Source organism: Thalassophryne amazonica, chromosome 14 (genome assembly GCF_902500255.1).
Source record: "Thalassophryne amazonica chromosome 14, fThaAma1.1, whole genome shotgun sequence".
Taxonomy (NCBI): Eukaryota; Metazoa; Chordata; class Actinopteri; order Batrachoidiformes; family Batrachoididae; genus Thalassophryne; species Thalassophryne amazonica.
In genome coordinates this window covers 18,812,730-18,825,467 of record NC_047116.1, presented here as the reverse complement: position 1 = coordinate 18,825,467, position 12,738 = coordinate 18,812,730, and the positions used below count along the sequence as shown (strand labels likewise).

Genomic DNA, 12,738 nt, shown 5'->3' with positions numbered 1-12,738 from the left:
TACCAGAAAATTAACACATTCCACAGAACATAGTGATGAAATTACATATCCAATGAATTGTCTCAAATTTATCGAAGCTAACTGGCAAAATCTGAATGGTTGCAGCTTTTTAAATTAAGGATCTGCTCTTTTCCATCCGTTTTATTAATTACTTTGCATTCTGGACTGTTGGTCTGAAAGAACAAGACATTTAAAGATGTTGCTGTGAGCTCCGTCAAAGTGTAACAAGCATTAAGAACATTCACTTCATGATTTATAGACTAATTTAAGTGACTTCTCCTAACAACCTTAACTGTTAGATACAGTAAGAAAACATGACTGAACAATTGGGGTAAAAAAAAAAACCCCTGAAGATTCTGATTTCTAGCTACAGAAACACTGTAGCTTTTGTAAACTTCAAGGTCTCAGTTATGGACACACATGGTTGGAGGCGGGTGATGGTAAAGAAGGTCTGCCAGAAGTCATTAAAAGCAGGACTATTACCAAATCAGATTAACACTATAAACCACAATGTGTACAAATGATAACGGTGGAATGAATCTCCAGGACTGACAGAGTGGGACAAAATCAGGGAGGAGGGCAAAGTCTGCGAAAATGACCCAAAACCACTGACATGGATCTAAAAACAAAAAACTATAGCTCAAGGTCAAGTTAATTTTAAACAACCTTAAAACATTGTTATTAACGAAGTCTGAGTGCCCCACTCATCTTTGACAATTCTGTAGTATGAAACAAACCATCCCTGGTTCTCAAGACCAGGCACCTAAGTGGCTCTACTCTACTCTTTTCTTCTCTCCTATTTTACTCTTCCTTTTTAGATATTTAGATATACCTTGTATACTGGCATAGTTCCACCTTAGAATTGGAATATAATATATAAGATATACCTTACTGAATTTTCATGTATTCAGGAAGGAGGAAAAAATGCTATAAAAAGGTGGGATGGTAGAGCGGATGGCTTGTGACCAGATGATCCTCAGTTTGACTCCCCTATCAGACAGGAAACTTATTAATGTGCCTTTGAGCATGGTCCCTAATCCCAAATTGCACCCACTGTGCAGTTGAGCGCCTTGCATGGAAAAGGACGTGCACATGTGAGGCACTGTAAAGTGATTTTAGAATCTGTTAGATGGAAAATAAAGTCCTTCCAACGCAAAAGGTTCCATGTCCAAGACTACCTGTGCTCCATTTGGAGAAGTTCAAAAAGGACATTGTAAATAAAACCAAATCAATATGTGGATCCATATTAGATCCACTGTGGCAAACCCATTCAAAAATGATGAAGCCAAAAGAAACAATGGATTATGGTACCAGCAGGAGACTCTAAATTCACTCATAACTCTGTTTTTAGTGTACTTATTAACAGTTTGTGGACTTTATTGTTCCTTACAAACATACATTTCTGGTGATGTTATTCTATTAATATACAGACAACTTAATGGGTGCCAGATATTCTATAAACAAGATGTACAGAGCTGTTATTTTCTTAGTATTTTGAACATACAATAAACTTTTTTTTTACTCCCGGTTTGGCTACCATATAGACGCTCATAGATCACCATCCTAAAATAATGCCAATAAATAAAGTAATAATCATAATTTAAAATGATGTCTTGCAAACAAATAGTCAAAGTTAATTAGAGCACTTAGACATTTAATTTCCCATAAAAAGAAAAAAAAAAGTGGATTTATCTTTTAAACTCAAACCAAACTAAGTTTAGAAAAACAAAGCAAACCTCATTAAGGAGGTACTTCTAGCCAGCAGCTGTAATTAAACCAGAGTCAAACCAGACACTAGTGGGAGGCTCCTGCAGGATGATGAGGAACACTTCCATACATGACATGATACGCCAGAAGATTTATGATTACGTTAGAATAAACATCAGAACAGCCAAATATCATCACACAACTTAATACAGTAATAAAGTGAAATAATGTGTAATGATTAAGTTAAATGATCCGAGTTGGTGAGATAACTGAAATGTGGGTGGGTCTAAATGTGCACATCGTCTTCCCCCGTTGCCCACACGTGTTGGCCATGGAGACGAACTCACTGGTAAACAACATTACACCCAGGTCAGGTCTGGGAACACATGGTGGTGCCACAGAAAGTTGTGTGCACCACACCATGGAACCACTCTGTCCTGATTAGAGACCACACAGGTAGACATAACCAGTTTGTCCCCACCTCCCAAATAAAAAAGTGATGTATGATGCATACAAGGTCACTAAACCCTAGATCAGGGGTGCTCAAGTTTAGTCCTCGAGATCTACCTTCCTGACACTCTTAGTTGTCTCCCTGCTCCAACACACCTGAATCCAATGAAAGACTCGTTAGCAGGCTTTTAATGAGTCTTTCATTGGATTCAGGTGTGTTGGAGCAGGGAGACAACTAAGAGTGTCAGGAAGGTAGATCTCAAGGAATGAACTTGAGCACCCCTGCCCTAGATGGAGTGTCACCGTCATACAGAGTCCTCTACTAAATGCTTCCTTGTCTGCCGGCTTCCTCAGTTCATCATACAGCCAAGAATTTCCGTCAAATGTATGATATGGATGATATTGTGTTAAGACGTGTGTACATGTGGAACATTATAAGTAAATTAGAAACCTTGTAATTAGTTTATCAGTTAAATGAATTATGGAGCAAGTGCGTCTCACATTTTCTGGTTCAAACGTTTGCATTCTGCACTTTTTTCCTCTCACCATCTTCAATTTTAGGCTTTTGTTCAGACAAATCAAAGCATTTAAAGATGTCACTTGGGCTTTGGGAGACGGCGACAGACACTGTCATGACATTTTAGGAGCTAAACAGTTAACTGAAAGATGAAAAAACATCACTCGAAACTAGCAAGAGCAATCAGCTGGCACAATTCTGGATAACAAAAAAAAAAAAAAAAAAAAAAGAGATAACTTTTAGGTCTGGACACCAACTGTGCGATGGCCATAGTTTGTGTTCCAACCCAAGCAAGATGTGTTGTAGGTCTCTCCCATATATATTTGTTTTTTTTTTGAAAATCTCTACTTTTTCCTGTCAACAAATGTTTCAAAATTTCTTGTAAGCCATAATGTTTTAAATGAAGCAGGTCTCACTTCCTAACTCCTGGAGTTAGCTGAGCTGCAAGTCAGCAAAAAAAAAAAAAAATAAAATCCTTTTTTTTAGTTCTATCTGCTGACTGGACATCAACAGCGGAAGAAAGTGTGACCAACTTCCCACAGACCTCAAAAGAAAGCAGGAAACTAAAAGTCATCAGTATGCGTCCTACAGTCCACATAAAGCCAGCGTGAGAGAGTCCAGAAACACTTGGCACCTAACTGACTAATGGGAAAAACAGGAACAAGAAGACTCTTGGAGCGCGTTTTTACATTTTACAAATGATTAAACTACTATTTTTAACAATAAATAAATAAGAAAAACAACTTTAATTTGTTAAAAGCTCAGTTTAAAAAAAATCTCAATTTAACCTATCAAAATTACAATGTTGCATCAACAGCCAATTCACTTAATTTTTTATTACAGTACTTTTAAAGAAAATGTCAAGTCAAAATATGTTTTCCATGTGGTTTTCCCTCCATGAATATTTCATTTTCACAATTAACTTTTTTGTTAACCAAAATACTCAGATGAAAGTGGGAGGATGGTTTTTTTGTTTGTTTTAACTTGCCTGAAATTAACACAGACCTGCATCACAAATTTGAATGAGCCAATTGCAGCTATGCAAGTGCAAATAAATGTGAGCTTATTTAGGCTGTAATTAATGATTATTTTCATAACTGATGAACAGAATGTTTATTTTCCCGATTAGTTGTTAGTCCATGAAATATTGAGCAGTGTTATCTAAAACCTAAGATGTTACAATCAAATGTTTTGTCCAAAACCCAAATATATTCTGTTTAATTCCAGATAAGAGTAGAAGAGCTCATAAAATAAACCAGAAAATACTCATATTCATAAGAAGCTGAAATCAAAGAATTTGGATGATTCAAAAATAAATATTTTTTCTTTCTTTTTTTTTTTTTTAAACAGGGACTTAAAACCATTAATCAGTTATTTTAAAAGTTGTTAATTAGTCAATCGTTGCAGCTCTGGAGATTATAGACCCTGGGGAAGTGGGCAGGTCTAAAAAAATAAATAAATAAATCTGTTAATTTATTTACTCCTGCATTTGTCAAGGTAAAAAGGAGATGAGGTGATTCAAGATGTTTATCAGCATTATAATGAATACTATTTATGGAAAAATCTGTATGAGGGGAAAAAAAGCCATTTGTAATAGCACTGAAGGGTATCTGCAAACTTTTTAAAGGCAAAGTAAAAAAAAAAAAAAAAAAAAAAAATCAACCAGAGGAGGTCAGATGGACAACAGATTTCTATGCAGACTTTTCATACTTCAACACACAGTGCAATAGTCGAGTACCCATCTCACAAAACAAAAACAAATAAAGAGTTACAACAGTCATGTGACATTCCTGCATGTTGCCATGTGGTACATGATGTTTTCTGTTTCACCACCACATCATTTGCTGGACATTAGTTTGTGTGTAGACAACAGTTGTGACACAAACACACCAGCGACTAATGCTGCATTCACATATTAAGGTAGAAAATCTCTCACACCGATCACAAGAGTAGAGACATTGTTGTCTGTAGACAGGAGACAATTACAATCCAATCTGCAGTGACAACAAGATACACATTTATTTAACGAAAATACAGGCAGCATTTTAGCATTTTGCACAGTGGAGTGTGTCGGCACTAAAATAGTTCATACAGCATTACAGCTGGGCTATTTTTTGTTTTTCAAAACCAGTCAAACTCCTGTACAGTTTTACTGTTTGTGGCATCTTAAACGCATCTAGATAATAAAAGTGTTAATATAGGTATAATAAAAAATTATAGTTGTCATAAAACAGTATCTTGTGGACGTGAGCACATCTAGACTACACCAGGGCAGCACCGTGGCACAGTGGCCAGCACTCCTGCCTTCCAACAAGAAGGGATTCAAAGTCCATCATGCCTGTCGTAATTGGACTTGCATCAGGAAGGGCATCTGGCATAAAATGTGCCAATCAACATGTGGATCCATCCATATAAAAGGACCAGTCTAAACAATCACACAGGGTCTAGACTACAATACTATCAATTACACATACACATGGTGTAAGGTCATGTGTGGGCACCAACTGGTACTTTCAGTGAAGCCCAACAACACAAGGGTGGATTTGCTGCAGCTTTGTACATTTCATAAACAACCCACAAAGAGTCAGGGCCCTGTTACACCGTAACGATTTAGCCAGCATATGCCCACAGCCCCATTTCCACCAAGCGGTTTCGGTCAGAACAGTTAAGCCTGGCTTGGTTTGCATTTCCACTGCCGGCAGAAGCCTTTTGTTTAGCAGCCAGAATACATAAATATTGAAGATATTGCCATCGAGCACATGCACACAATATCGCGCGGCCTCACCCGCTCCACATGGAGGCCAAACAGAGTAATTAATCATTTTTTAAATTTTATTTTAGTCTTGGTGGCTCGTGGGATTTACTTTCATCATGTGCAGAATGCTGAAGAATCGACTTTTGTGCATGCCCAAAATTTCTCGACATACTCGCCGTACATCAGCATGCTAACTTATACAAAACATACCCATAACGTATTAGACGTAGGGATGTCCCGATCCGCTCACGTGATCGGAAATCGGGCCCAATCACGTGGTTTCAGACTTGATCGAAATCGGACGTTGCATCCCGATCAGGAATCCGATATAGATTTTATCCTCATTATTTTGATCAGCGCTATTTCAACCTCATACTGCAGATTAATGGGCCTTTCAAATGTCGGAAGCGTCAGAGGCGTGAGACGCGTTGCTTTTTAGAGGACGGGAGTGCGCATAGCCGCTTGTCGGCAGGCTGATGCGGTCAAAGTTCAACCCAATCTTTTTTTTTTTTTAATTGAACAAAAGAAAAAACATGAGTTCAACCGGACATTCTCGCACACGCGTGCGGCTGTAACCGATTCCAGAGGAGAAAAGGAAACAAGAGTTGCGCAGTGAATTTGGGAAGAAGAGATGGAATTGTAACTCGGACGGGGGGGGGGTTACGTGCGCAAAGTTTCTTTCGAAGAACTGCTGTTTGTTTACGCGCTCAGCCTGACGCCTCGATGGAACGATAAGAGGATGATGGACACTTTCCCACCGAAACTCTTGCTCAGTCATCCTTCCGTGCACAGCAGGACCCAGTGCTGACCAAGTCCTCAGGACGACGATCTGTCATCTGATTAACAAAAAGAAAAAAAACAAACTGTCCTGTGATCGTTTGTCTGCAAAACGGAGCGAGATATGGTGTGAGCACGAGCGACGTGCGCACTCATCACATTTAGGAACGCGTCTTAAAGAGCTTCTGTCTTCATTCACGTTCACTGCGCTGCTCTGAACTTATTGAACACTGATAAGCATCAGAGGGGTACACTGAGGACTGTCAGGACGCAAAGGTAAGTTGTTTTTTTTCTTTTACTTTTCAAGTTGACTTTTGAACTTTCGACGCTCTGAGCTGTGACGTAGCTTTGCGCTGTCCAATAGGAATGACGCGTCGGGCCAAAACATGGAAGACTAGTGACAGAAACCACTGATCTGTACAAATGGTAAATGGACTGCATTTATATAGCGCTTTTCCATCTGCATCAGATGCTCAAAGCGCTTTACAACTATGCCTCACATTCACCCCGATGTCAGGGTGCTGCCATACAAGACGCTCACTACACACCGGAAGCAATAGGGGATTAAAGACCTTGCCCAAGGGCCCTTAGTGATTTTCCAGTCAGGCAGTGATTTGAACCACAGATCAGTGCAGAAACCACGTGTCTGAAGAAAAATCCATGGAAATGTTTTGTTGTTGTTTGTTACCTCAGAATTTCTGATCACTGTTTAAAAAAGTTTAGAACACTTGTAATTAAAATAGCTAAATCAATAAATGGTTCTTTAGAAACCTTTCATCTATAAATTAAAACCACCTGTTATTTCAGATTAGATAATTTCTTGTTTAACATACAGAACCTTGGACATTTATTTTTAGACAAATAACATGGAAATTTGTACATGGGTGGTGGCCAAGTGGTTAATGCGCTTGGTTTCAGTTCGGAAGGTTCTGGGTTCAAATCCCACCCCTGCCACATTTCTCCATGTAATGTGGAGTTGCGTCAGGAAGGGCATCCGGCGTAAAACCTGTGCCAAATCAACATGCAGATCCAACTTGGATTTGCTGTGGCGACCCCGAGTGCAAACAAGGGAGCAGCCGAAGGGACTTACTTTTTAAGTCTAGTAGATTATTACCTGATTGTTCAAGCTACTTCAAGGAGAAGTGCACTGTTTAAGTGATAAATAATAAAATAAGGTGATTAAAATGAAATTATTATATATTTAGCATTTGTTCGTTGTTCAGTTTTTTAAAGTATCGGATCGGGACTCGGTATCAGCAGATACTCAAAATCAGATGACTCGGAATCGGATCGGGGCCAGAAAACCTGATCGGGACATCCCTAATTAGACGTATGCCAGCATTTTTAATACGGTCGGTCTACGCTGGTTAAATCATCAAGGTGTGACAGGGGCGTAAAGCTGAAAGTCAGCACTTTAACATAACCAATGCTGTCAGGATTTCCTCATCTTTGTCCCATTCAAGAGACAAAACCAGCCGGCTCACAAAACATGACACATGATCTGAGCCTCATCACTTTGCTGCCAGTTCATTATTGACAGTACTCATATTTCCATTTTGTACAGTTATGACAACAGTAAGGCTGAGTCTCAATTCTACCCCTTGGCCCTTCCTCTTACCCCTTCCCCTCCGTTTTGTGCAGGCACGAGAGACAGAGGGGTGTCTCAATTCTCTTTTAGTAGCGAGGCGGTGGGGTAGGCGAAGGGCTACAAACCCATCCGTTTGGAGTGAATCTGGATGCACACTCCGTTTGGAGGGGTAGGAGGAGCTTACTGCTCTCTCTGAAAAAACAAACATGGCGCCGAAAGAGCCGCACAAATGAAGCAGCTTTCACTACAAATTACGCTGTTTAGAAAGTTATAACTTACCAAAAAAACTTTACAGGCAGTTGTCTATGACAGCAACGTGTAGGCTGCTGGATGCATGTTGCGTATATTGTCGTTCTGAAGAATATCGTAACGCTGCTCGTGCGCTGAGGCGTTATAATGCACATATGCACGAACGCTACGATAAGACACTTTTATATCTCACAATGGAGAAAATCATGATAAAGCATAAGCACGTTAATGTGTATGTTTATAAATCTTTGTATAATATCAACCCCTGCTGTTGGATTTCAAGGTCTGTAACACGTGTGTGTATTTAATAAACAAACAGGGAGCCCTGAACACACTCGACTCCTAATAAGATTTCAGGCAGAAAATGAGGAGAAGTTTCATCAATGGAAATAAGTTGGAAGATATATACAGACGCACATGTATATGTGTAACACATAACCTGACGTCCTAATAGACTGCTATTATTTGTCAAGGAAATTTCTAAAGGAAATAGAGCTGGATGCAAAAAATGGGAGAATTTGAAAAAGAAATATTAACCGAACTAGATGCAGCCCAAAACATAACATACAGGTGCTGGTCATATAATTAGAATATCATGAAAAAGTTGATTTATTTCAGTAATTCCATTCAAAAAGTGAAACTTGTATAATGTATACATTCATTGCACACAGACTGATATATTTTGTTTATATATTTTAAGTAAATAAACTGTTTTCCTGTTTTATCATTAGTATTTTATATGATTGTGTGTCATTTTTATTATTTTACTTCTTTTACTTATTTATGTTTTAAAATTTTTTTATTGTGTTTTAATCTTATTTCATTTTATTCTGCTTTTAAATGATGTTTGTGAAGCACCTTGAGGCGATTAGTCGTGATTTGGCGCTATATAAATTAATAATTATCATAAATTATTTTAATTACTAATTAATTACTACTTACTTATACTAATTACTACGACTACTAAGAAAACAGAAACATATTGTTGCTACATGGGTCTGGAATTGTAGGGTGTGGATTAGAGTGAAAGAAGGAACAAACGGTATACAAATCAAAAACATGGAGGACCTTACGAAATACAGACCTGAATAGACAATCAAATATAACATCTGTTGGTAATTGGACCAACAAAAAATCAGATCAAACATGGAAACAGAGGATAAAATATATGACATAGACACTAATATTGATGAAAGTATATTTGACTTAAAAACGATTGGTTGTGAGTATTATACAGTAGAACAGCTGAATAGTGAAAAAATTGCAGAAGATACCCTGTCACTCATACATATAAACAGTCGAAGCTTGTATTGTAAAATGTCACAAATAAAAGATTATTTAAATCAGTTTAAAAATAGATTTAGTATTGTTGCAATCACTGAATCTTGGCTTAAAGATGATCTCATGGATGAAGTTCAAATGGAGGGATATGAGCTGTATTTTGTAAACAGAAGATATAAAAAAGGTGGTGGTATTGCTCTGTATACAAAAACAGATCTGATGTGTACAATTGTTGAAGAAATGACAATTATGAATGATGTCATAGAAATTGTAACAGTGGAACTTGTACATGAAACATCTAAGAATATTTTAATTAGTTGTGTATACAGAGCACCAGATTCTTGTGTTGTGAAATTTACAGATAAAATTATTGAATTATTCCATCAAATTAAAAACAAAACGCTTTTTATGTGTGGGGACTTTAATATTAACATAGAAAGCTCCAGCTGCCAAAGATTAAGTGATTTTGTGAATACAATGTATAGTTTGGGGTTATTCCCCTTGATAACAAAACCAACCAGAATTACATCGCAAAGTGCAACGGTAATTGATAATATATTTACAAACAGAACAGATGAAATTATTAAGAATGGGATCTTCATGACAGATATTAGCGACCATTTACCAATTTTTTCAATATTTAAATATAAAAATAGGTACAACAAAAAAACTGATATAAACTTTAAAAGAGATAAGTCAGTAAAAGCCTTAGAGGCATTAAAATATGACCTTAAAAATCAAAACTGGGAAGAAGTTTATGTCAGTGATGTTAATGTAGCATATAACTCATTTATGAAAATATTGATGAAATCATACAATAAAAATTGTAAATTAATTGAAATTAGTAAGAAAAGAGTAAATAAACCATGGCTGACAAAGGGAATAAAAAATGCTTGTGCAAAGAAAAACTATTTATACAGGTGCTTTTTAAAATTGCAAACAAAGGAATCAGAACATAAATACAAAAAATATAAAAATAAACTATTAACAATAATTAGGAAACAAAAAAAAGATTATTACAGTGAAAAACTAAATAAGAGTAAAGATAATATGAGGGTAACATGGGGAATTATAAAAAGTGTGATTGATAGTGATGGAACGAAAGAAACTATTCCAAATTACTTTGTTAAGGAAAATAAAGAGATATATGATATAAAAGAAGTTGCAAATGGGTTTAATGATTATTTTTCAAATGTAGGGTCAAGTCTGGTGGGAAATAAACCAATAATAGAAGATAAATTATGTACATTGGTAAATACGGTCAATAGTATTTTCCTGGACAATGTGGAAAAAGATGAAATAAGAAATATTGTAAAAAACTGTGTAAGCAAAAGATCAACTGACCATGAAGATTTAGACATGATGACTGTAAAAAGTATAATAGAAATTGTTATTGAACCATTTACTTATATTTGTAATCTGTCTCTGTCAACTGGGGTTTTTCCAGATGAAATGAAAATTGCTAAGGTAGTCCCATTATATAAAAATGGAGACAAACATAATTTTTCTAATTACAGGCCAGTATCATTGCTTCCACAGTTTTCTAAAATTATGGAAAAAGTTTTTGTAACAAGATTGGATAAATTTATTGAGAAACATCATATTTTAAATAATGCTCAGTATGGATTCAGAACAAAACATTCGACAGCTATGGCAATTATGGAACTAATAGAGAAAATATCAACAACAATAGATAATAAGGATTATTTTGTAAGTATTTTTATTGACCTGAAAAAGGCTTTTGATGTTATAGACCACTCAAGATTGCTCCACAAGTTACAACAATATGGAATAAGAGGTGTTGCACATCAGTGGGTAAAAAGCTACTTAGAAAATAGAAAACAGTTTGTTCAGATAAATAATACCAAATCAGAATTGTGTAACATTATTTATGGAGTACCACAAGGATCGGTACTTGGACCCAAACTGTTTATTTTGTATATCAATGATTTTGTGAATGTATCCAATGTGCTTGGCAGCATTTTATTTGCTGATGATACAACGCTGTTTTACTCTGGATCAGATATACAGGAAGTAGCACAAGTGATAAATACAGAGTTGGAAAAAGTTAAACATTGGTTTGATATAAACAGATTGTCACTAAATATTAATAAGACAAATTTCATATTGTTTAATGATAGAGCGAAAGAAAATAATGTGTCATTACAAATAGATGGAATGGATATACAAAGGGTAAAAGAAATGAAATTTTTAGGAGTCATGATTGATGAAGATCTTACATGGAAGTCACACATAAATTACATAAAAGGAAAAATAGCAAAAGCCATTGCTGTTTTGCATAAAGTAAAATATTCATTAAATAGTTATGGTTTATTAACATTGTACAATTCATTGATTGTCCCATATTTAACTTACTGTGTAGAAATCTGGGGATCAACATATACAACCTATATACAACCTTTATTTATTTTGCAGAAAAGAGCTTTAAAAGTGATTAGTAACAGTGGTTTTAGAGATCCATCTAATCCATTGTTTATTAAGTATAGGGTACTTAAATTTCATGATTTAGTTGATTTGAAAATATTACAAACGATGTACCAAGTTAATAAAAATACTTTACCAACAAACATTCAAAATATGTTTGAAAAAAGAGTAAGTAGTTATAAATTGAAAGGAATAGAAGTCTTTAAAAAACCAAGATTTAGAACCAAAGTAAAGGAAAGGAGTATTGCAGTAAATGGTGTCAAATTATGGAACAATCTTAATAAAGAAATTAAAGAATTAAGGTCGCTTAAATTATTTAAAAAACATATTAAATTAGATGTATTAAGTAAGTATGAAACTATGAAGTAAGTCAGTGGGCTGCAAGAAAGTAAAAAAAAAAAAAAGTAAACTGTTAATAATGTTTGGAGTGTCTTAAGTTTAAATGTAACCTGTCAGTGATGTAATCTATTAATTTCTGGTCATAATTATGAAATGGGTCAGTGGTATGTGACAAGTTAAAGAAATGCAATCTGTTAAATAATGTTGACTATGATGCTGTATATTGAAAGATTGTATTGTTAAAAGGGGCAGAAATCATAAGACTTGTTCTTCTTTCTGCTCCTTTTCATTCTGGTATTGTGGTGCTTTTGTTTTTTGCTTTTCTGTTTTTCTTTTAAATGAATGAAATAAATATTAAAAAGAAAAAAAAAAAATTACTAATCAATCAATTAATGATTAATCAAAGAATATTAATTATTATTGATTAATTACTAGTATCATTAGCATTAATAAATTACTAATCAATTAATTATTAATACTATTAATTATTATTATTATTATTATAAATTACAAATTAATTAAATTAATTAACATGACATGATTGCAATGCATCAAAGAAAATAAAAAGAGCAAACAGGCTACTGCAACAAGCTGCAATTCGGTTGCCATGTTAACAAACAGTGAAGACGG

At 35.3% G+C, this 12,738-nt stretch overlaps 1 protein-coding gene across 2 annotated transcripts in view; it reads right to left on the bottom strand.

Moving 5' to 3' along the window:
- The window catches only part of me3 (malic enzyme 3, NADP(+)-dependent, mitochondrial), a 39,372-nt gene that overhangs the window by 20,025 nt on the left and 6,609 nt on the right, over nucleotides 1-12,738 (bottom strand). The window lies entirely within an intron of this gene.